Source organism: Perna viridis, chromosome 10 (genome assembly GCF_037379345.1).
Source record: "Perna viridis isolate PV_CMFRI_1.1 ecotype Kerala chromosome 10, ASM3737934v1, whole genome shotgun sequence".
Taxonomy (NCBI): Eukaryota; Metazoa; Mollusca; class Bivalvia; order Mytilida; family Mytilidae; genus Perna; species Perna viridis.
In genome coordinates, this window is record NC_142454.1 from 12,734,792 (window position 1) to 12,759,853 (window position 25,062).

At 30.1% G+C, this 25,062-nt stretch overlaps 1 protein-coding gene across 12 annotated transcripts in view; it reads left to right on the forward strand.

The window, feature by feature from the left end:
- LOC148604573 (protocadherin-9-like) overlaps positions 1-25,062 on the forward strand; it is a 79,978-nt gene that overhangs the window by 42,285 nt on the left and 12,631 nt on the right. For 6 of the 12 annotated variants that reach the window (XM_088549153.1, XM_088549152.1, XM_088549155.1 and 3 more), the window contains one exon: positions 4,773-4,816. The gene's annotated coding sequence lies outside the window, so the exon portion shown is untranslated. Of the gene's footprint in view, positions 1-3,994; positions 4,104-4,772; positions 4,817-14,861; positions 15,018-18,175; positions 18,743-19,561; positions 19,675-22,642; positions 22,791-23,647; positions 23,792-25,062 lie in introns of those variants that run through there. The other 6 variants (XM_088549156.1, XM_088549157.1, XM_088549158.1 and 3 more) reach the window with 6 other exon arrangements.

Here is a 25,062-nt window from a genome sequence, read left to right on the forward strand (position 1 = left end):
CTAAAGATCCAAAATAAAGAAGCAGTTTTTACTGTTCTGAGAAAGACAAACAATCTGTAACCATTTGTTCTACTTCTGTGTATAGAGTTATCTGATAAGTGACCAGTTCTGACCCAACTAAACAGACACTTGGTCTTGATAATGGAGTCCTTCAGAAATCAAGTATCCAAATATTGTGTAATAAGTGTTTGTGGTCGGTTGTGTGGCTCCTGAATAAGGGAATTTACTGAGTTTCTGTATGTACATGCACTGTAAGCAGATTTGGTAATGGACCAAAAGGTTTATTTTGAGAGAGAAATCATTTCCTATGTAATTTGCAGCAGAAGGACTTTAAAAAAGCCTTTAAGGATAGGGAATCACAATTTTGTGGTAAGCCAGTATATGCCTTATGTTCTTAACCATACTTTATCAATAGCTCTGATCTACAGCTTTGGTTTTCTTGCCTTCATAAGAGGAATACAGCATCAAACTGTATGTAATGGATAAGACTAGACTGTACCTTTTCAGAAAACAAATAGAGTTCCAGAAGACTTGAATTATATACATAACATGGTAGAAATGATCATAGAATTCTTATTATGATGAAATAATGACTTACATGCTATCTATGCATCAGCTGTTTATTTCTTGATTTGGTTTTGTGTTTTGCTATTAGTCCATGACTTTAAAGTGTATTGCTATGGCATTTGTTTCAATTATAGTTGATAAATTGTTGCTTCATTGCTACATTTATAGATAAAATCAGACTAATAGCATTGCTATAAACAATCTTTCATCCTAATAAAATCTTTAAAGACAATATTCTGCTGAAACAGATCCAGTGACATGTAATACATGTATATCATCATATAAACATGCAGTAACCTTGGATACTAACCTGTGTAACGACATGTAACATATCGTGATATAAAAATGCAGTAACCTTGGATACCAAACTGTGTAATTCTGTTGTAACCTTTACACTCCATACATCAACAGCTTTATAATTCTATGTTTAACATAAAATAATGATGTATTGATAATCAGATGTGGATAAAATCAGGAAAAAATCATTATAATATTAATATGGTAAATAAGTCCATGAGCTGTGTCAAATTTATGGGTTCGTGCAGTAACAAGTAGTGGTTATAAAATGGCTGCATTGAAACATGCTTTTGGTTTCATCATGGGATATCTTGGTTGCATCCAGGCATGTTTTTGATTGCATCTATACATGCTTTTTGGCTTTATCTAGGCATGTTTTGGTTGTAATTAGACATGCCTTTTTGTTGCACAAGGTGTGCATTTGGCTTCATCCAGGCATGTTTTGGGTTGCATCTAGACTTGCCTTTTGGCTTCATCCAGGCATGTTTTTGGTTGCATCTGGTCATTTCTTTTGGTTTCATCCAGGCATGAAATTTGGTTGCATCAGGCCTGCATTTTGGCTTCATCCAGTTATGTCTTTTGGCTTTATCCAGACATGTTTTTAATTGCATGTAGACATGCTTTTGGCTACATCCAGGCATGCCCTTTGGCTGCCTTTTGTAAGGCTTTTAAGACCTTTATGGGCTCTAAAAAATTGATCAAAAAAGTTCTTACTACTGAACCCATTATAGTAACAGAAATAAGTAGAACAAGATGTTGGCTTGCATTTAATCCCTGTTTAATTTTGGTTCATATGTTGGAAACAGACAATTCTCGTGTACAACCATAACCATTAGTAGTAGCTTATAACTTGATCCTGTGGAAATATGTTGTAAGTTTGACCTTTTTTGCTTGATGATGTGTACAAAAAGTTCTCACAAGACTCAGATCTCTATGTTGTAAAATATCTTACTACTTGAAAAACTGGAAAATATTTTGCTATCCCAATTATCTTTTTAGAATTTTTTAAAAAGGCATCTTAAATGAGATGAAAAAAATGGGTTGTTATAAAAAAGGTATTACATGGTTCCTGTATAAATAAGCAAAATCTGAAACCATCATTGTTTTAGTAAGATTGTATGTAAATTTGGAGGTTTTTTTACAGTATTATTACAATTCAAATAGGGAAATGAATTGTCACTAAAACTTTGAATGGTAAATATAGGATATTTCAGAAAATTTGAAACCTTTAGAACTTTTTTATGCCTGTTTTTGATTATTCATTCTTATCATTGTCAGAAAGAAAAGTTTGATTTCTTATTTTCAAAATAAAATAACGATTATTAACTATGGCCTAACAATTATGTCATGGAAAGGGGTGGACAGGTTTTATAAAATCAAGTGTAAAATGTAGGCTTTATACATAATATGCTCAAATACTATGCTTTACAAATACTCACAGAAATTGTTTTCTTCTTTTCTCAATCGACTTCTCAAATATGAACTTGTATTAACCTCGATAAATTATTACATAAAATCAATCTTTTTTACCACAGCACGTAATGGTTATTTTAAAGACAGGGGAGGGTACTATAACCACCCCCTGTCACCTTTCAACGTACTAATTGTCGGCAAGATAAATTGTACTCCTATAATGTTTTTGTACTTTAAGAAATGTTTTTAATGTTTCAACAACTATTCACTGTTCGATAAAGGTAGTTAGACCAGGTAGTTTCAACATGTTTGTGATGTATTACTGGTCGTAAATTGAGCTTATTAAAAGGCCATTCCATTTACCTGTAGACAGGGGATTCAGGGATTGTGACCCCCCCCCCCACTTTTGGAAGCAAAAAAGTAAAAACATGTTGTAAATTAGCCTTAAAATTGGAGAAGCACTGTTAAGTCAGGAAAACTTTGTTTGAATAACCTTCTCTTATTATGAACTAGGTTAAACTTTTTTTTAAAGCATGATGTTTCAGAAACATTGGTATAATGGCACTGCTTTCTTGTGATGCTATAAATAGCATCAAGCCGGATGTCTTTTCAGGAAGTGTCAACTAGTAGCTCAAACTATCCATGGTTTTCTAAAACCTTGCAGTAGCCCCTGTCAAACACATGACAAGTAGCATTTTATACCTGGTTCTGTTTAAAAGCACATCATGAAATGTAAACCTGCAAAGATTACTTGTGTTACCTACCTATATAGCGTTATGTTACCTGCCTTTATACCTTTACTACCTTGGAGTTATAGTATCTTTAGATTATCTACTTGAAAACTAATGATTTGTTAAATGAAAACAAACATACAACCAAGAAACTTTGTTTGTTTATAGTCTTTGTTATTATTTACTCATGTTTTTATAATTTAATCAACAAAAACTAACAGAATTTGATACCACTAGTAAATGAAATGAAATGAAAACCTCTTATAAATGAAACTAACCCTATGATATATCTGATAACCAGTTAAAAACTAGACAATCATTGGGTTACTTAAATATTACACAATCAGTAGGAGATTTACAAGATGTCTGGACAAAGTTCATACATGTATTATGGCATTGGCCATGCATTTGGAGTAATTCTAGGTCAATGTGTGAGGGTTAGAGATTTTAGGCAAAGGTAAAAGGCACGAAATTTTAGAAATATTAATAAGGTTGAAATTTTGTGTAAAAAATGGAGTTTGCTTCAGTTTAAAGCTAAGATAAAAACAATAAAACCCATCTAAACCAAAGCCCAAAACTATCTAAACCAAACCTAGAACCTGTCTAAACCAGTCATTAAAGTCAAAAGTGATGGTTACATAGCCTGTCTAAACTCTCGCTAAAAAAGTGCATTAGGTATTGAAAAGATAGTTGTTCATGCAAAAACAGGTTGTTAAGATCACCTAGAACATCTAAATTGATCATTATACATCTTGTACAAAGGAAATGTAAAGAAACATTTTATTGAATGTCGAGTTGTAGAAAAGTGTTGTTTCAGTCGGTGTGTTACAAGTTATGATATAATCTACTGATATTTTCCAATATTTATACATATGAATTGTGGTACAGGTCAGCTTAAGTTGGCTCTGATCTTGTAAGGGTACATAGATTTTCAGTCCTTTTATTACCATAAAGTATACTACATCTCAATCCATTTTTATACGCAGCTCAGTGGCTGTTTCTACAAAAGGAGAGGATACTTACCCTACCAGTGCACCTGGTCCATGCTACCAGTTTTTAGTGGAGTCACAGTTGCTTATTTACTTTTGTTACTTTGTATGTATTTTAGTTACACTATGTTCTTTATGGTTTGTCTGTTTTCCATGTCTGGTCTTTGTCCCTGGATTACATTCGTTCGAGAATCTAGAATCTAGAATCTAGAATCTTGGTTCCCTTTATTAGTCTTACGAGATTTTTTTTTTAACTTAAAAAGAAGTTGAATGGAAGTACAACTAATACACATATGTTACAAGAACTGCTGTGTCACTGATAGATAATTGAAAAGGGCATTGTTTATAGAGTTATTTTACCACCCCTACCCATTCAACAAGTGGATGGTATTGGAATCACATTGTCTGTTTGTCAGTAAATATCATTTAAGTAATTTTAGAATCATGAAGCATTTTAAATGTGCATATTGGAAATTACTGGTATGCTTTTTGAGATGATAATTTAAAAAAATATTAGCTGTACTGCAATGCTGTGAGATAAGATCTTAGTTTATACTAAACCTGTTGCCATATATATAAGTTTTAGATAAAAGCTAGTTTGTAACCCTTGCACAAAGGATGGACAAAGATTACTACTGAAAGCTACCTTTGTTCAGCAACCCATTTAATGTGGAGAATTGTTTTCGTTGGCCTTTTATTTTACCAAAATTACAATTACATTTGTACTATATTTTGTCTTATTTTGTACTTAACCTATATAATTTTCCATTTTCAGATTTCGCAGTAGTGCCTGAAGATTTGAAAACACTTGTCCACTAGGTAAGTAAAACATTAATTTCTTTTAATGCTTATTTGAAATCCAAAGATGACCCATTCTGTGAGAAAATGTTTTTTTTTTGTGATATACAATTAAGTCATTTGTATTGGTGTGAAAACTTTTTAAAAAATCCAGGCAGGGTGTTTTGTCTTTTTTAAGTCAGATATGCTTTTTGATTTCAATCTCAAGTACACTTGTTACCAGGAAAACTTTTAAGTGCAGATTACATAAAACTCGAGTGACCTCCATCAAAACCAAACAGGTGCATTACAGTGGATAGAGTTTGAAGGGTTTGATCTTGATGGTGAATGTGGCTCAGATATCATGTAAACTATCACTGATCAAAGCCAACAAAGTGGTTAATGTCATGTGACCATTTAAATCGGCTATCTCTTTGACAGGCTTCTTATTTTCTTGAAAACTCATTTAAAGGTGTTCAATTTCCTTTGCAATTTAAGAACAACTTGCTTGGGGTATTTTTGTGCGTCATTAAACATATTTAGGATCATTGTCTACTTCTTTAAGAAGCTTGCACCTACACCAAAATGTCATTGTAAACTTTATAAATAGTATTTATGAGTGAATTTGTACAATTGAGCAACTGTATAAAATAAAGTTTTTTTTCTATTTCTGTTGGGTTGATACTAGGTTCATGACAATAAATAAAATCGTGTGAGTTCCTTGGTTTAAAAGGTTTAGTAATATAAGCCTATCAATTCGGTGTTTTATAGTTAAAGTTTGAGTAGACCCTTACCATACTTTATGTTATGAATCTAGTTTCAGACCATTTAAACAATTCCAAGGAAAGTATTGAACTCAACTTAGTAACTATTTGATATAAAGACAGAGTTTTACACAGACCTTGTCTTGTATGCTAGAATCTCAAAACCATGTCTGCAGTTTTTAATTGAATGTACACTTCAAGCCTGAAGTTACTATGCATTTCAAGTCTGTTTTAAGTGCAGTTTTATCAAACATGTATGCAGACTTTAATTAATTTACTTGTTTGCTCACAACTCACTCAACCTCCAGTATTTTGATCATTATTATCCAATACAACACTTAATCGTGAAGGATATTTATACAAAGCATTTACCAACAATCCCACGTTGTCATTCAAGTACTTTTAAGCCCTGAACCCTTAACAATCAATCTTGTCAACTTCATCAAAATATCTGTAGTTGAGAAATAAGCTTTTTAGCACAAGGCTGCTCAAGTATTTCAATCTTATATGGTTGGGATATTAAAATCTTGAATTAGTTACAAAGACATTTTTATTTTAGAAGGAAAACAATGTCATATTTAATCATTTTTATGTTGATTAATTTTGAACAATGTGCTTTTCTTTTTACCTGTTTGATATGCAGATTAGATTTCATATTTAATTTCTTAGATGTATTTGTCATAATAGGTTACTTTCTATACAAGCAAGTTTTTTTTCTGAGGTTAAGCTTGTCCTCTGATGCAGTCATTTTTTTAACATTTTCTCAAAAGATAATGAATATGTTAGCTAGTACTGCTGTTGATGAATTCACGAGTCGCAGCAAAACATAATAACCAGAGTAAATGATGTGTGAATTTCTGTCTTATTATATACAGGTGATATGCTACATGTATATACTTAATCTGGACTTGAATTAGAAATATCACTTGTTGGAAATCACTTTAGTGCAGAAAATGTTTGTTAGCAACAAGAAAAATAAAGACAAACCTCTAAGTAAAAAAAAAAAAACTTATATTTCATTACTAAGGACGTAATTCTTATATTTTTTTTTTTGGACTTTCCATGTCATAAAATTTATTGAGCACAATATAATTTTGTTTGCTGATGTTAATTTTTGTCCTGCAGCTTTTTACATAACCACAAGAATGAGAGGTTATACTATGTATGAATTCTTACAAACTACAGTTACACATCAGTGTATGGGGTACAAACGCATTAAAAGTGAAAATGAGAACATGTTGGCTGTTGCATTGCAGTTCACTTTTGTCCACATTTGTATAGCTGGTCTTTAACTGCTGTTCATTGCTCAATTATGGTTCAAAGTTTGGACATGTTACTTAAGCTTTTTAGAAAAAGTCGGCAACCGAAATTGTATAATAGTTGATAAATAATTGATTGCTCATCCAACAATTTTACACATGGACACCTCAAAAAAGGGAGGAATTTGCTAAATGTGATGTAAAGTCTTTTAAGTGTGATTACTACAACTTTGATTTTAAGGAACTGTGTAAAATTCCTCACGTTCAATTTAACACTGTGGAAAGCTTATAGAAAGTTTGGTGTTATAATGTAGCTATCGTTTATCAACACTTCAAAGTGTTATGAGATAGAGTTCTTGGGTTTATGGGACGTCCCATAATGATATGGGATTTTTGTTTTCAATATTTTTTAATAAAATGTGAATTTGTTTGTATGATGTAGGTTAATGTTTTTGTGTATTGATTGTCTAGGATCTAAATGTGTTTCTGGTCATGATTTTTTCTATATTTGTGAAGATGTTTTTCCTTCTTTGGTATTGTATCGTACAATGTTGAATTCTAAAACCAAATTACAGTGAGAGTAGTCCAACATCTTAATACATCATTTTGTTAAGTATCTAATTAGGCAGAATGTTAGTTTGTTATATTAATGGGATATAACTCTAAGCTTTTTGAAGTTTCTTGGTTATGGCATCTGAAATTCTATGGAGAATGATTCTAACAAAGAGAGAGAATGGAATATCACAGCTGTTTAGTGCAATTCTATATTAAAATAGATAATTAAAAATGGTCTTGGACAGAATTTCAAAAATTGGGAAAGATTTAAACAAACTTCTTGTTCAAGGAGACTCATTTAATTATGATTTCAAATTAAAGCAAACTTAACTTTATTTCATAGTTTTCTGTCAATTTTTAATTCATTTATTTCTTTATAACTGGGATAGTTTAATCAAAATTTATTTTTCTAAATAAATATAACCTCTGGGTAGTATTCTTTACTCTGCATTTTACAGGAAATATATGACTAGGTAGTTTATTTTTTTTTATTAAGATCCAACTGAGAACATCTGTGACATATGGTAGACTATTTTAACAGCTACCAATAACTCTATGCACTGTTGTTAAAATGACTTCAGAAGTACCCAGACTAGTAATTTCCTTAGCAAGGGTGTTTCTGTGATTAACAGGGTGGTCTGAATTAAAACATTAGACATTTTGTATTGTTAGAACACTGCTCCTAATGTGATTCTTACAGAAACCTATTTTTCTATCATAATAAATGTTGATAAGCAGGAAATGCTAACAAAAGAGAGGCGGTCACTTTAAAATTTAACCACAAACCTTAGATTCCTTTTTTTACTTTGAAGTGCTTTACAATTGAAGATGTTTCAATCTGTCAGTGAAGTAGCCCTTGGGTCTGACCTCCATTCCTGTCCCATTGACTTTTAACAGGGGGAGTGTTGTGTCACTAAAAAGGTAATCATGCATGCGTTTGGATAAGTAAATATCTACTGCTGTTACTGAAGCTTGTTAATGAAGATCATATCTAAATGGACAAGAGACCAATGGACCAAGGACTGACTTGGTTTAACCTACTGGCCAATTATGATGGGGGTTATTAAAGGGAAATAAAATTTATTCAATTTAGGAATAATTGTCCATTGAAGAACATTAATAAAGCTGTTTCATCCAGGTATTCAGAAGTTTTAGGTGATAATTTTAACCTTTGTAAATCAAAATTCAAAATTTTAGTTTATGAAGTTTTGATATTCTTATTCAACATATTTTTAATTGAAATTACATAGAAAATTTAATGTTTTATTTGTTTGTAAGTCCCCTAATGGGCCTCAGCCTGAAGGTGTTTTTCAGGATATCGACTTCCACTAATACTCATGAGTAATTTTGTACTATCCATTAAAATTGACTTTTTATGGTAAAATTATCTCTCTATCTGTTTGGTTGTCCATTGTAATTTCCAGACTGTTATTACATAAATATGGTGAAAATTGGGGAACTGTTAAATATATTATCAAAAAATCAGAAATCCTAGTATTATGTGATCATGGTTCTAATCATGATTACTGGTGTACAATCATACAAAAACATGATTATTATATCTATGTTAAGATGGTAAATTAAGATAATTAATTTCCTGGAATAGTTGTGGACAAAATTAGTCTGTAATTCTAGTCAAAAAGTCAATTATAGGAATTATACCTTTGGTTACCATGGAAACATTATTTCCTCAGAGAACTTTATGTTTCTGTAAGTTTCTTTGAATTCACCTGTTTTCAGGTAAGATTATTGATGTTTCCATAATGAAGAAATTCTTTATGTCTAAATGAGTAATTTTTTTAAAGTTATTTCTAGTAGATGACCCAATTTTATATCTTTTTCAATTATTGAATGAGTGAGGATCATTCTTTTTGAAAAAGCTCTATCTTCAATTAACAAAAAATTTCAAATCTTGTTCAAATTTTAATGCTTGGTATATTTTTTATATTTACCAAAAACATAGAAAAAGAAAATTAATTGATTACTACTACTCTAGTATTGAAGTATTTAAATCCGACAGGAGGTGATTCTTGAATGTCAAAAACCAACCGAAATTATTTCTTATTCAGAAACAGTTACAGACAACATAACCAGTTTAGCTTGTCTTTCAGATGTTGCATTTTGAGATATAAATTATGTTGGTTGTGTATGAAATTGAGACTTTGCAGGAGTTATCGTTCTTGATTTTTTTTATAAAAAATGGAAATGAATGTATGTTTTTTCCTGAAAAGTAAAGATCTGTTTACAGAAATGACTATAGGGGTGTTTAAATACAGTGTATAAAGACCACAAAAAAATGTTTGATCAGTGGGTTTTTCAGCACCATGAATCACCCCTGCCATTGGCAGTGTCTGAATTATGTACTTACAAAGGCACAACACTGCAGTACAGTGCACAATGTGATGAGATTAATTCATTGATATATATGTAATATATACAGTCTATAACATGGTATCCTGTCAGCTACAGCTACATATAACACATGTTTATACCTCACCTTTCATCATAAATATTCTCTTTATTAATATGAGGACAAAAGCAAGGGCAGGTCAACCAAAACTGACCAAAATTAATTACCCTTCATCAACTTTGTGTAATTTCTTCAGCTTTACTGATATTTTTATGTAGCAATGATGAAAGTGTTGTAAATTTGTTACGTTTTTAATGTAGGTTTTGGAAAGATGATTATGTTAATGTGACAAGAATTTTGTGAATTTTAATTTTGTGACATTTTGAGTGTTTTTGTGTGTTATTTTTACATGAAGGCATTTGTCTCTGCTGTTACCTGTCTTTTTACAAGGTGAGAATTTTATGTTATATCCATGGTACATCGGCTTGATAATTTATTCAACATGTGAGAAATTCTTCTAAAAAGTGAAATGTTTTTTTTTCATTTTGCGCTTATTATGCCTTCATTTGTAAATTTTGATATTTTTAGACAAACAATGTTCTTTTGATATGTGAATAATTTTGATATCGCTCATACAATTAAGAAAAGCTTAGCAAATCATGTACAGGGGACATAACTCTTTCATCTTAATTTAAAGTTTGATGATCTCATTTGAGTATCCTTTATCAGACAGTGTTGTTTCAGCTGTTGCTGTATTGTTCATTCTAACACAAATTACTAAGAATATGACTGTTTTATATTTCCAATGCTCTAATAGCAGACTGGGGTCATAAACACCATCGATCAAACTCAGAATATCACCAACATATGTGATGATTCTCATGTACTATATATAAATACTTGTCATCCATTTGTTTTTCGTGGAACAATACAATAGATTACTTTGATCTGGTCCCTGTAACAGATGTTGACAACAAAGTTGTCTTTTCATGGATGATAATTTCCATGATTTATACATTGTACAGTCAACCTAAGGTTGTGATTTTCCATGTTTTTTGTCCCTTAAGATGTTAAAAGCCGTGAAATATCTGGTTTATTCTGCTCTTTGCACTAAGATTGTTACAAGAAAAATATAACTTATATTAGGGTTATGAGGAGATATTAAAATTGGCTTTTTTAGTTGAGGAGGTATTGCATATGTAAGGCAAAGAAAAAAATTGTGATTCTACAAATATGCTCTTAAAAACTAGGATTGGTATGTAGGCAAAATTTTTTAATTTCCAAAAGTTTTTGTCTAGTTCGTTTTAAAGACACATTCAGACTTTATAAAAGTACTGACTGATATAATTATTTGTTTTTATGTTTGTCTAAATGTCTTCTGTGTGTATATGTATGTCTTGTTTTACTTACCTGCATGATTATGTATGACTGTAAATATTATGTTTGTCGGTTCAAAAGCTCATAAGAGCTTATGTTTATTGTTTTTTTGTCTTGCCGACTTTAAATAAAGCTTGTCTATGTCTATCTACTTGCCAAAACATAGCAAAAAAATATTCAGTTTAGATGCAGGGTCAGTAGGGTTAGTGAAACACAGATATTTTTTTTGCCTGACTATTTAAATGAACTCTGTCCTACAGAAAATATTTCTTACTAAAAAATTTATTCAGAACTTTGACTTTATGCTTTTTTTCCCTTTTTTATGGATTTGTTTTGTTACATGATTAATTTTGATGGTAAGTAATTTATTTTAGTTCTTGGTAGGATAAAGTGTCGGTCTCTGTAAGAATGAGGCAGTAGGTAAAACATGGTATGAAGAAAAACAACCATTTTGAAAGTTTTATTTGACTATTTGCACCATCAGAATCAAGGAAAAAAGACAAAATTTTCCAAATAACTTTGGTAAATTTTAGTTGTAATTTCATTGAAATGCACTGAAAATATTTAAATATTTCTGTCAAAAACTTTATTTTTCTGACATTCTATTGAAAAAAATGATGCAGAGTTCAAATAATGGTCTTTTCAAATATAAAAAGCATCCTTGAGTGAAATTCAGATCGGTGGGGTTTTGAGATGCAAGTTTCGGATTTTTCCCATTTTGTCTGATTTTTACAAATACTTACACTTAAGGACAGAACTACGATAATATAGCTTTAACCTTGGTCTAATTAACATTAGTTTTTATTCCATTTTTATGACATTAGCAAAGATTTACTTCTATGGGTGCTGAAAAATAGAAGAAATTTTAACCACATAAGGAAGCCATCAAAATTCTAATCATTAAGATGATAGAATTGGATGTCTTAGTGTCATCTATCATCAGTTCTGCTAAGTATTTATCGAAGGGTCGTCTAAATTCAAGTCAAGTTAAATGTAATTTGACCATGTCCTGTACAGAAAAGTTACAATTTTTTATTTTATTTATACTCCAATTTAATCCTGATTGGTTAGATTTTATGGGTATTTGTCAGGATTCAGTATATCTGATTTCACCTCCAAACCCAATTAGCGGGGTTCGTTTACAATCAAAACCACAAAAACTGAAGCACCTGCCTTCAGACCAAGGTGATACTGTTTCTTTTTAATATCTAGATTAGGCTTCCCAACTATCAAATCCTAATTCAAACAGATACACCTTTCTCTTTAAATAAAAGATTTAATTGGTCAACAATCCTTAAAAGCTACATTATTTTCTAGCTAAGTCGTGAAAAGCAAGGGGAGTTAATCTGCTAAGACTTCAAAGATCTATGATCCATGCTACTGTTGACCAAAAATTGGTAAATACAAACACATTTTGGACCCGGAAATGAGACAGGATGGAAGATGAAAGCTTAAATAAACAGACATTAATCAGGGTTAATTGGTTAGTGTTTGTTTTAAATAAGTCCATATTTGTTAAGTTTTGTGATTTTCTCATTGGAACTCCAAGGCCCCGGTGTTTCTGAGATCTTTGATGTAATAGACTCGATGTAAGGTTGACAAACATCTTGAGCACCAATGTCAACATGTATTGTAAAACTATTGACTCTTGAGTTGTAACAGTTTGTCTATTTCTTTGATCCCCCATTGACAGAACTTTTTGTCCATTGTCACCTTGTTGTAGAATGTATCACCTGTCTTTGTCACATTTCTGCATAATTGATGTAAAATATAATTTCATTATCTATTAATTATTAGTAATTTTAACCTTGGATTAAGATAATTAGGTTTCAATGGACATAAGGTCCCTATCTTAATCCTTTTAGGGATACCCTTGTATAAACATAAGACAAAACCATTTGTTAATGTTATTTAGAGTTTTGACTGACCATTGTTAATTGAAGGCAGAGTAAACATTACATTATATATGTCACTAAATTGAGAAAACAAATGTCCAGAATGTCAGTGGGAAAACTATCCCTGCAAGGAATACAACTATATGGATTGTGTTTAAATATTTTATTTGAAAGAGGAAACTAGTGACATTAACAAACTTTGTGACAGGTCTTAAGAATTTATTTTGGATTTAATTAGAATAGGTAAGATTTATGTTGAATTAGAAGTTATTTTCGACAGAGCATTGATGTTGGGGAAAGTTTTTGTTTCTAGCTCATTTTCCTTTACACTATGCTAATGCAAGATCTTAAAATATGTGATAAAATATTATAATTATATAAAACAGAAACTGCAGGAAAGATTGTAGACCTTAATTAAATATGTCAATTTTGCCCATTTTTTAAATGTTCATAGTAGAGAAGATGAACTTCATTCTATGCAATATTCTACCCATCTTGTAATGATAGTATTTTTGTTCTCAATCTCTTCAGATGATGAGTATTTGAGACGATCGATTGATATTTTTGACAATTTTATTAGACCACAGTGATCATAAATGATAGACAAGGTTAAAGAGATAATTGGTTAATTGGTTACCTGTAGAAATTTAATTACAGGTGTCTATCGAAAACATTGGTTATCTTTCTGTCATTTTTTATTTTATGGGAAAAAGATATGCATCAAAATTCAGGTAGGCAATTTCATAGTTGTTTTTTTTTTTTTTTGTTACAAAAATCTTATTTTGGAACTTAATTTTATCAAATTAAAATAAACAGTATATTCTTATTCAATTTCATTTTTATCTTTGCATTTTTTCAATTTATGATGAATTTAATGAGAAGCTCAAAGTAGTACTAATGCTAAAAACTATATTTTTATTGCAACAGTAAATACATACAGATTCGAAATTGCAAAATATTTTAAAAGATAATATTAAGTAATTTTAACAGATTTGTCATTGTATTTAAAATTTTTAAAACTACGTAATCTGTAAAGTGTAGATTTAATTGATGTAACATATTCTAAGGTCATGTGATCAAGGGTGTTAATTACGCTTAATCATTAACACTTTATTAACATATGTTAATACCTTCAATTCTGGTTGGTTAATAATTCTGAACCATCTACAGTGTTTAATGTTTCATAATTTAAGTTTAAGTGAAACCAAAGTTTATGTAAATCATTTAAATTTGGCAAACTTTCATAACTATAGCTTAAAAATCAATTATTGAACTTGTAAAAGAGTAATGATTTATAGTGTAAAACAAGCAACTCATGAATTTTATATACTATTTATAGATTATTTTTTAACTCTTCCATGTTTTTCACTATCTCTCATCAAGTAGTTGTTGCTTGTCAGAATTTTCTTCCATGTCTGAGAAACAAAGAGAAAGCATATAAAAAAAATTCTATTTCGGGACAGTACAAGACTTCACATGCCTATCAAAAAAAAGAAAGAAAGATTTTAAAGGAATGAATTATATGTTTTAGACATGCAGATGTTTTCAAAAAGGTGCTACATCTTAATGACCCATTGTCAATTCTGAAACAGCTGCAATTTGTACCAAAATTGTGACTAATCACTGTTTCTTAAGAGTCTAAAAAGCCTCTTTAGAAAGTCAATTATATTCTCTTCACAAACAACATTGCATAGAAAATAGAAATGTCATCCTGCATTTAGCTTTAAAGACAACCCCATACTGTCATAATATTCAATATTCAAAACTGCTCAAATGTGCTGAATTCATGAATAACAACAAAACAGAAGTCCTTTAAAACTTAAAACCAAATCAGTGTTTAGTAGTCCATCAAAAATGTGTTAAATATAAACCATGATTTTTCACTCAAGCTTATATTTGGTAGATTTAAAAGTTAAAGAGGGTTAAAGGGAACATGTTATTTAAGTATCACTCGTCATGTTTATGTCCATCTCTTCAAATATTGTATAGCTAAAAAAATATTTTTATGTGGAATATATAGGATTCTACACAATGTCACAGAAGGTATGTATAGAAAATGGACAAATATTGAATTTTCTATTTAGGAATCAGTTAACTTGTATATGTACATGTATGTAATGTGTGTTTTAGCCATAGTTAAATTACAGTAATCTCCAAACTAAGTGGATTATCATGATAATGTTATTGGATAGGAGTGGTTTACCACCATAAGATTTCAGATCAGTTAGATTACTGTAGTAAAAAAACAGGTTTTTTTATTTATTTTTCATTATGGTTCAAATCCTTGTTCCCATAATTTCTGATTATTTTGATTACATGTACCGGTAGTAGAAAGCATGTGTTTTTTTTATTCTTGATTACTGTAGGAATCCTGGTTGACTTGATTTTCCTTATATCACAATGAAAAAATAGACCAAAGAAAAGTTGATTGAAATTTTGTTTGTAATAAATACTAAATAAATATATAAATGTAGAATATAAATAAAACATCAAGACTTCAGTAAAGAGATTTATATTCACTAATGTCACAATTTTGCCAACAATTTTAAAAGAAATATATTTTTTGAAAATCAGTTGATTGAAATTTGCAAAACAGTACCAAATTATTTTTATTTTAAGTACAAATTTTTACCTGAAAATATTTTGTAAAGGAAACAACACCTTTCCTACTAGAAAAAAAATCATTTTTGAATTTTTATCTAAGAGAGTTAAATGTATAATATTACATGGAATTGTCTTATTTTGGAGATTTTCAGTTTTTTTTGTTATAAATCCAATTGATTTTCGGAACAACGGAAGTTACAATTTATTTGTTAGTCATATTAATCAGTAACTATGGGAAAAGTGTATTGTAAAATCATTGGTTTTCTGTATCAAAGGCTAGCAAATCTTTACTAATCCCCCTCAGCTAGGGAGGGATTTTCTCCAGTAGCTTACCTCTAACACCTAGCTGATAATCAATAAGCAGAAGTTGATAATTTTGATAAGTTATCTCCAAAAACAATAACACCAGGACTGATAGCCCCAATTTAGATGTCTGTGATTGCTGTTAGTTGTTCAGTTATCTTAATAAGGTACTTCACTCGTCTGAATGATTTGGAAGGTGCTGAGTTATGGCCCTTGATTTATTTGTTACATAGTGTGGTTGAAATTAAATGTCAAATTTGATGTCAACAGTATTTTGTTTCTTAAATCATCACAAATGAAAGGGAAATAGGTATGAAAAGATTTTTTTAGTTAATTAACTGCCTTGCATATAAGCATTATATAAAGGAAATTTTTATATGAAATACCTAAAATACAAAATTCTGAGATTGGTATTAATTAAAATCATTACTAAAGTGAAAACTATCTAAACCAAGCCCTAAATAATCTAAAAACCTGTCTAAACCAAACCCTAAATAATGTAAAAACCTGTCTAAACCAAACCCTTAATAATGTAAAAACCTGTCTACACTAAACCTTAAATAATCTAAAAACCTGTCTAAACAAGACACTTTTTAAAATCCTTTTACATCAATGTTGTAATAATACATAATGTATGTATTTTGAACCTTAATAAACCGAACCAAATTTAATGTTAAGAAGGTGTTCTGTTTAGACAGGTTACATGGTATATAGTAGGAAGAGAGATCTCTATTAATAGGTCCTTAAGGGAGAAGCTAAGTACATTGTAAAACAATAAAGTCTGGTGTAAAAAACATCCCCATCATGATAAGGCTAAGACCACTTCCTTTTAATAAAATCATTATAGTCTTGTCATTGTAAAGTGTCTAGGTAACAAGGCTATGATCGGCACTGACATTTTTACATCTCGTCGGACTACATGTACGGCCTTAAGCTCCATGGATTAAGTTGTCAAGAGCTAGATGTGTCGGCTTTTGGATTTTTCTCTTCAAAAATTAATTACAGGACAACATTTGGATTTTCTCTTAAACAAGGAGATTTGACCTGTCAATTATGGTAGATTTCTACATCACCTGTTCAGTGAAACAACCATGCAGTGATTAGCGGAATTAAAAATTACACCAAGCTTTAAGTTTATCTCCACAGCTTTGTTGATTTATGTTAGAGCATTCTCTGTAAGGGCTTTATTGTCTTGTAAACTCAGAAATGTATTCTTTAGCTGTTCTACTTTATGTCACCTTTGACCTTTCTTTTACAAGTTCAGCCTCATGGTGTATGTTTGCGGGGTGACTTTCACACATTTTGTTTTTCATTACCCCAGGTATGTGTCAATTTGTATATTGATTCTGTCATGTTTTACCACCAAGATGTTTGATTTAAATAATGCATTTTTGCATTGGCAATCTGTTGGAAACCTTAAAAAATTATCAAAATTTTAATAATAAATTCTAAGCTGTTACTCAAGTTTTCTTTGGACAGTAAAAAACAGTTTTCAGATTTTCCCTTTATTAACTTATGTTAGAAACTAAATAATTTTTAATAATCGAAATAGTGGTTATTTTCTCATCATGTGAACTTTTCAAATCAAAGTGATTGATTTTTAGATTTCATAAAATAGTTAATAAAAGAGATTTACAATTTTAAATTGGTTGTTTAAAAAGATTATCTCTTTGGTTCTCAGGACCTGTGAATCACAGTGATTGATTGCTGGCAGTCAGCTCCAATGCAGAAACATGTCTTTTCATGTTTTATTGCCATAAAAACATATTGTCATGAATAGAATGAACTGATTCCCTGTTGAGGATACCAGATTAGAAGTCTACTAACTTTATTATGGCAAATGTCGCTTCTATTTAAAAATCTAAAATAATGGCAACCCCATTGAAAAACATAATCTGGTAAAGCTCTTATTGTAATACATATTCTCACAGAGTTATTAAACAGCACATTCAAATTTGTCGTAAACTTTGTGAAGTATAATAGAAAAAATAAGATAGATTATGTAGAATTAGCAGTAAATACATCTGACCCATTACTCAATGCTTGAAAATTTGAAAGCAGTATGGTATAATCTTTATCCAGTTAGAAAATTAATTCATAATCAGATTAAAGGTGAAAAATCACATTTGTATGTTCTTGTTGAGTTGTAATAAGGAGTACTCATGACCAACTTTGATTTTTGTGCAAAATTGTTAAGTTTAAAAGGTAGACAATATAGTCGTTGATTGGATGAGTCGTACTAATAGGTTCATTGGAGAAAGTTAAATAAACGGAGAAAGGAAAACAAAATCTGTAGTGTTTAACTTGACAATAGAAATTAAGAGGGGGCCTAAATATAATACGACAGATAAAATGGATCATTTGGTGACAAGAAAAGAATTGGTTTCACGCTAACAAAACGAAGATTTTGTCTCTCTCTGAATAATACCCTGAACTGCTTTCAGATTCAAAAAGTTAAGGACCTATAATTTATACTTGAAAAGGAATAAAACTCAACGTGGGTAATGTGGACTAAATTAGAATACTGATGGGAAAAATTATAGCTGTATACAGTCAAAGATTCAGAATAATCGTATGGGAAGGAGCAAAAACGTGTTATTTTCTGTAGTGTACAAATTTATGAGGATGAGTGTGCACAGGCATATTAAAAAATTCAAATTTGTTAGCCACTGTTAGTCTCCATTGATCGCTGAGATAACAATTATAGCCTTTAGTTTTGACCAGTGGTACAGAGTGGTCATTGTGGCTACTTGAGTAATGACTTTTTTATTTGGATTTAATGAAATGACAACCAAATTGCTGGAATTATTTTTCCCGGTGTTAGGACCGTACACTTCTATGTAACTCATTCAAGGTTTTTGGTGAGTAATAAGTTGAAATATTTTTATTGTTTATTTTATTTCATTTCTTGATTATATTTGTACATTTTATAGTTTTGTCCTTATTGATTTATACACTTGTTTACATGAAAAAAATAATTTTGTTTCAATTTTGTTAAATAAAGTTTTATAATAAAACTTTGAGAATTTTGAGGTTATAGAGTGCTTGTGTTGAAATTTTGGAAACATGTTTGAATTATTTTTATTTTGACCATTCAAAATTACTGTTTAGTGACTAGACCCTAAAATTGTGGTGTTTTATGATAAGTTTGATTTATTTCCAAAAATCTTTTGAACTTTTTGTTTTTTTTTGTAATGTTTAAAACTGGAGACACACTTCTTCATGAATTGTATCTTTTTGTCAAAAATTATCTTGGTCTTCTCATCAAGTTTTGACACCACATTTAAAACAAAAGGAATTGTTCTCCAGCATGAAAACAGTTTCCAAAGCTCTTTCATATAATTGCAACAGAAACCTTATGCTAAATTTATTATTCTTCATGTCCGTCCTTTGTGTCCGCTTTCAACTTACTGATTGCCATCTTCTGAAAAGGTGATAAAGATTCACAGCTGATTAGTGGTGTTTGTTCCAATTCTCACACAAACCCACCATACATTATTTTAAAGAAAAAATGATGGGTTTAATGATAAATATTGTGAAACACCATGCATAGGCGTTCAGGGTGGCTCGGGGTTATTGTTTTTGGACTTAAAAGGATGTCTATCTGTGAAGCAATTTTATCCTGAAAATCTACCCACGATGCTTTGAGGTAAAAGACAGTTAATCCCACTACAGGTATTCTGAGCTGTGTGTCACATGGTAAAGTAGTGCTGTTTTTGTTTTGTCTTCCTTTCTTTTCCTACCTTGGGACTGTATTTACTGAAGTGGACTTATTTTTTTTTTGTAAAAATAGGTAAATGATTTTATATATCCCATTTGTTTGGCTTTTTTTTTAATTTACAAGGAGAATTTAAATGTTATTGAAGAAATGACTTGCCAACTAGGGACACTAAGTGCATGATCTAATTAATACTATCCTTCAAACTTATTTTGCTAACATAGTCCTTCCTCAGGGTTCCATTTTACAATTATAATTAGTTTGACTTAAAGCAATTTTTTACCTAGGATACAGATATTAAAAGTATGGTTTTTTTAACATAAGTACAAAATATTAACATATTTTCATATAAAAAATGGATCTTTTGCTGAGTTCAGACATTTCAAAATTTATATTATAAAAGAAGGCTGTACACATTAACATCATACTTAATTATGCTTGTGTTTCCCTGGGAATTTCTATTAAATTTATTAAGTTAAACTTAACTGAAAATTTGTCTGTGTGAAACCTATTGTTTATACTTTTCTGCCCTAACTTGTTAAATTTTCCCAAAAAAACGGCTTTATTCTTACTTAGTCTAAAAAATAAATAGCAGATATTTGTCACCTATATAAAAGCTCACTTAAAAGTACATGCCTTCTGCTTACGGAAAAATTTCACTAATTTAGCGAGTTTCTGGACAGAGCTTTGTATTCTATTGGAGGCTTTCTTAATGTCACCAGTAATCCTCCATAATTAATTATTATTGGACTCTATGAGGTTTCAAGCTTAAATAGTGCAGGCCAAACATTAAGATCCCTTTGTTTGGAAGTTTTTGTGAATGGGGTATTTGACATCTATTGAAAGCTATATTGAGATAAATGTTGAGTATTCTGGGTGTTAAGCAATAGAGGTGTAGATTAAACAGGGATCCAGGTGTGAGAGAATAATGACATTAAAGTTTTAAGTTTTCAATTCCTGTGTTTAATTTTACATTTGAAAAATGATGGTATTTGCCGAATCAATGAAATAGCCCTAGACTTCTTCTCGTAGGCCTCTGAGTCCTAGACTTGAATTTTGTTATTTGACTTTTTTTATAAATTGTCTATTTATGTTGATTTTAGTCGCTATGGCTATAAACTAACAAATACAAGTACTTGTATATATTTTATTTCTGCAGCAGGGAGATATTTCATTCCATTTCTACACTGGATTTTTTAGGGTTGTTGAGTAATTTTCTTATTACAATCAGCATTGGGGAACATAAATCTAGGTGCAGCAATTTGGAAACAGTTTATCTTGTTTTCCATTTATAGTTCTTATGTGAAGTAAAGATCATGTATAGTACATTGGAAGTACAATAAACTATATCCTAATTTAGTCCTTAAATAGATACTGTTTTTGTAGTCTCTTGACCTGCTAGCATCTTGTTAGCAGAGATTTTATGCCAAATATGTCTGGATTAGCATAAATTATCGTAGTTTGATACTAACATTACAAATAGGTGTGTTTAAAAGTCAGAAATGGGTAGAAACTTGGATCTTATTTACTCTTTGATAGCTGGGTATAATAAATATGTTTTGGTTTAAATTTCTATATAAAGTGTAACTTAATAGATTTATGATGGTTTTATATTTCTACAATTTTACTTCTGTTTACCCCCAGCTTTAGTCAATTTATGACATTAAGATAGTCTACAATGATATACACATATTGCCTATAGATCTTATTCCTGTGTCTGTCTTTAATGTTAAAACGCAGACTAGATCTTTTTTTTTTCATTTTGAACATTGGATCTTGTATTGAATGTTTCAGTTGGTCAATCTGTTTGTCTGGTTGCAAAGTAGTAATCCATATCAGATTGTAAATTGTCAACTGTTTGAATACTGTAAAAGCAGAAATTTTCATTGGGGATTAAATTTTGTCTATTTTTTTTCGTGAATAAGAATTATCAAGCAAATTAAAACCGTAATGAAAGTTTTAACCAGGAAGTGTAATATAAAGTCCCTGTTATAACTAAATTAGGGAGAATGTTAAAATACAAAAATTGACAAAAAAAGTTTATATCAAAATGGGTGAAATTTTAATCCCACAAATATTAATGTTTTTACAGTATCCATTTTCTTGGCAACACTTTCCTTACTTTGAATTATATTTTGTCATCCACTTTATCAATTATAAATTAGCTACCCAGTTATTCTATATAATTGGTCATATTTCACTATTTTATTGTTTATCATTAATCAAAAGATCCTTATCACTATCTGATATACCATTATTAGTCATCTGCTGAAACTCAGTATCGCTTTCATCACCAGCCGAAATCCCCATGTTGACTAACACTTATGGTAAACATGAGATAATTATTGCTTGATGTGTTATGATGCCCCCAATATTATGGGCACCACAATTAAGCATTTGTTTAAGAAGTGTATCAGATTCAGATTTAAATGTTTGAAAGCTGATAAAACGCTCAGAAACACAAATTTTCTTTGGTCCTAATGTAAATGAAATGAAAATATTCGGATGTTGGTAACACAAGCTTCCTGATGATAAAGCCATTTCTAAAGGGGCCCAAAAATAGGGAGCTTGGTGGTAGAAATTCAAAAATTTCTATTTTATTTCAAATATGTGTTTTGTGGTTTTTATGGTTTGATTTTCCCCTAAAATTATTAACATTCAACTTTTATCATTTTTTTCTCACTTCTTCTGTGAATTTGTTTATTTTTTTTTGTCATTTCTTTTACTACTTATGACAACACAAGTATTTGAAGTTTGGAACAGAAGGTAGATTAGCAGTTGATATCTGCTCATTGGTTAGATTGAAAATATCATACGGAATTGGACTAACTTTCATTATGGTAAACTCGTTACTTGGAAATTAAAGGGATGTTATGACTTTATGTTAATATCTAATGATTAATATCTGAATCGTAAAATGAGAAACAATATTTCTTCTTTAATATGCTTGTTTTCAAGTTTTATGTCAACTGAAGAAGCCGTGTGATATAATAAATTGGACAGATCGTGTTTTATTCTTGACTTCAGAACTATCGAGAGCACTTTAAAAGGAGCGTGTTTTGATGTTTGTTCGTTCTAAGGTGGTATTATGTATTTCCGTGTGGTCTAAAAGTTTTTGTGTACTTAGTGCAACCAAAGTAGAAATGTTATTGGAGTTACATGTCGATATTTCATAAAGATCATCATTACAGGTAAAAACTTAAATCTATGGCCTTTTTATTACATGTCTTCTCGGTGACAGATCGTGCTCAAATCACAAGCTGTTCCAACTAAATAAAACCATCTGTATGGACTAATTCAAGAACAGTAACTCTGTCATCTTTTTTGGTACTGAAGCTCAGTCATTACATAGTCTTATGGTGATAAGACTAGAACGAAAATTCAGTAAATTCATGACTTTTGCTTTGATAAAATTCCTATTTTTAGATGATTTATTGTTTTTTTTTTTTCTTACTCTTTACAAAATTTTTTTGGTATTACAGTATTCTTAAAAGTTTAAAACTTTGTCTTTGGTCCTGTAAATACTGATGTTTGCAGGGCCACACAACAATGCTAAGTCTAGATTCCTTAATTGTTTGCTTGACTCAAAATTATGTAGATTTTTAAATAGTCAACATGTTATAGAAAATCTCCAATCTGTTTCAAAGAAAAAGTTACGTGAATAAAAAATATATTTACTGTGTCCCAACAGTTGTAGGATATCATTTATGAATGATTATGCTTCCATAACTATTCTGTTTTACGGCTTGGAACAAATTTATTCCAAACACATACAAAGACATTATTTATTTTTATGTTACGAAAAATTATGATGAAGTTTTATTATTAATTACAGTCACGCTCAAATTATGCAAATTAGGAAGGTGTTGGAAATACAAATGATCATGAGGATCTCGGCTCTTGTCAACACCTATTATTTCTAGTTGGTGATATATATTTTATCCACTGAAATCATTAACCCTTCGAAATTTAAATTGTTTTGTGTCTTCTATTAATTAAATGAACTTGTTAAACTTGATGATTATTTATTTCATTGTGTGTTTGAGAGATTCAGAATCCAGATTGTCTGCTATTTGTTGTATTTCTGTATGTGTCATGAGTTGGAATTTTTGAAGGAGTACATTTTTATGTCTTAATACATTCATGGCATCCAAAATGACTTCAATTGTTTTGGAATTCAATTCATATACATGTAAGTAGTTTTTTAAAATATTTTATTGAAATTTAATCGAAGTTTGGAATTTTAAAAAAATGAATGAATTCCTCCATAGTATTTGATACATGTATTTTTATTTCTTAAAGCTGTTTTTTTTTTTAATCATTTCTAATGATTGGTTTCTATATAGAATTATGACTTTGAAATACCCTAAATATTGAGATTAACAACAATGATAGGTTTATTATCAATTTATCATTACAGCAAGGACATTCAACCATTCTGTATCTAAAAAGAAATAATTTTGTGAAGGCAAAACAAGTTGAATAAGTAACTTCGATTCGACAACTGCAATTTATAGTGTTGAATTTATTTTTACCATAATTGATTTTTAACTGTTATTCACATCATTTTATAAACCCCTAATTACTATAAAGATGTAACTCATTTCTTGTACAAACTAACATATTATAATCATTGTAATTAGGATTTTGGCAATTTGTTTTGGGATTTTTTCGTCAAATTGAAACAGACACCTTTGTCGCCACTTCATGCCAGAATCAATAGTGAATATCTGACAATTATATTTTGTCTGTGAAGGGTTCGATACTATTATTTGGCTACTATTTGCCAAGGTACTTTTTATGTTTGTTGTATAACTAGCCAAATGATGAAGTGTTTGTCAACCCTATTATAATCCCATGGGTATCTCACACAGAGTTCTATTGTAAACTGCTCTCTGAGTTTACCTGTTCTCTATTTGAACAAGTTGAGTAAATTTTCTTGTGTAAATTTTAAGTTCCTGTCCAATTTGGGCTCCATTTGTATAAAAATTGTTTTGGTTTGAATATAATAAACCTGTTATTTAGATTGTTGTATTTGTTTAAAATTATTACAAGTCAGTCTATTTTTATTTTGGGTTAACAAGGGACTGTCATTTTTCAAACTTCAAATGAAAATTGTGCAATTTTTTCACACCTTGAATTAGCTTTGAGGTCTTAGTACTATTTACAACTGCATAGATTTGAAGAAAAATAATTTGGATTGAATAACATTTTTTTTTAAATATGAGGTTTTAGCACCTGAAAATGACCATAATTAATAAAATTCAGTAGAAAGGGTGTTGATATAGCTGTCAGATGAAGTGACTTGTTTTTAATTAATAGAAACACGCTCTAAAGTGAATAATTCTGTTATGGTATCAACTGAGATATGTATTAAGTGTACAAGTGGTGAGTTGATAGCGTTTGAAACGATACCCTCTTCATACTTGTCAAAATCTGTGATAACATTCTGTGTAGTATCTG